The sequence below is a fragment of the Solanum stenotomum genome, chromosome 7 (assembly GCF_019186545.1).
Source record: "Solanum stenotomum isolate F172 chromosome 7, ASM1918654v1, whole genome shotgun sequence".
In the NCBI taxonomy this organism is placed as follows: Eukaryota; Viridiplantae; Streptophyta; class Magnoliopsida; order Solanales; family Solanaceae; genus Solanum; species Solanum stenotomum.
In genome coordinates, this window is record NC_064288.1 from 12,897,402 (window position 1) to 12,898,675 (window position 1,274).

Below are 1,274 nucleotides of genomic sequence, written 5' to 3' on the forward strand. Positions count from 1 at the left end.
CTGATCTCTTTGAGAATTTTCTATTTAATTACAACACAAAAGCTTCTTTTTTGAATTCCAAAGTCATTTCCAGCACGCCTTGATCGCTACATTTCCAAGATTTTCTTTGAAAAGACAGCAAAAGCTTATAATCTATTGTAATCATTTCCTTCTATCCACCATTTTATAATTTCTTTTACAACAAATAATTGTAATGGAAGAAAGTTATTTTAAGAAATTTGAAATTAGGGTTCTAAATGGAGAAGAAGACATAATTTAAAGGGGGAGTGTTTTATCCACGTTGGCTGCCTAGGTGGACAGCTATGTAGGCAATTTTTTGACACGTCGGATGCCAGGTAGTATCTAGTAGTAGTCCGTTAAAAGGAAGGCGTTGGAATGTATGCGTCCACTTATCGGTCAAGGACCAGGTCCTTAGCACAGTTACAATAACAGAAAGTAAAATAAGTGTTGAAAGTAAAGTGTGAACAAACAACTTTACGTGGAAACCTCCTTGCTCAAGGGAGTAAAACCACGACCTGGCCTACCAGGACTTTTCAAAGACTCAAACAGCACTTTGAAACATTTCTAACAAAAGTGAAGCGGATCCTACAAGTTAAGCTCAATACAAACAATCAAGAACAGCAGCAGGTACGGAAAACACTTTTTATGTTGATCAGGTCCTTGTTGTATGTGTTCTTGTGCTTGAGTTCTTCCTTGAAGATAGCTTTCTTCTTTTTAGCTTGTGAGTTTTTGCTTGCCAAATCTTGAGTTTGTGTATTTTAAAAAGAGATGATATAAATCAACACAAACTCGTTGAAACACTTCTATTGGCTGAAGGCCTGCTGTTTAGAAAAGATGTGCACTTACCACATTAGAGGTGGCAGCTTTTCTGATAGCTGTCTTGTCACCTTTTCACGTCGCAGTCTTGCAAGGACCAGGTCCCTTGCAAACTTCTTTGTGAGTTCTTGAACAGGCTTGTTGGCTGACTTCCTTCTTAGGATGAATGAATTTAATATGGTGTTTGTCATGTAGAAATTATCAACCATAAAGAGTTATTACCCGTTGGACAAACACCCTCGTCCATTCTGATTGGTGTAGTACGTTGACGCCTCACCAACCTCTGACACGACAGCTCTACAGCTATACCCCACTATAGATCTGGACGAGAGAACTCTGCCTAGGACCAGGTCCCTGCGTTTGTGAGATACTGAAGCATACAATCTCGTCCGCTTTTCCTATTGGTGTAGGACATTGCACTTTTCACCTACCACCTGACATGACAGCTTTACAGCTAT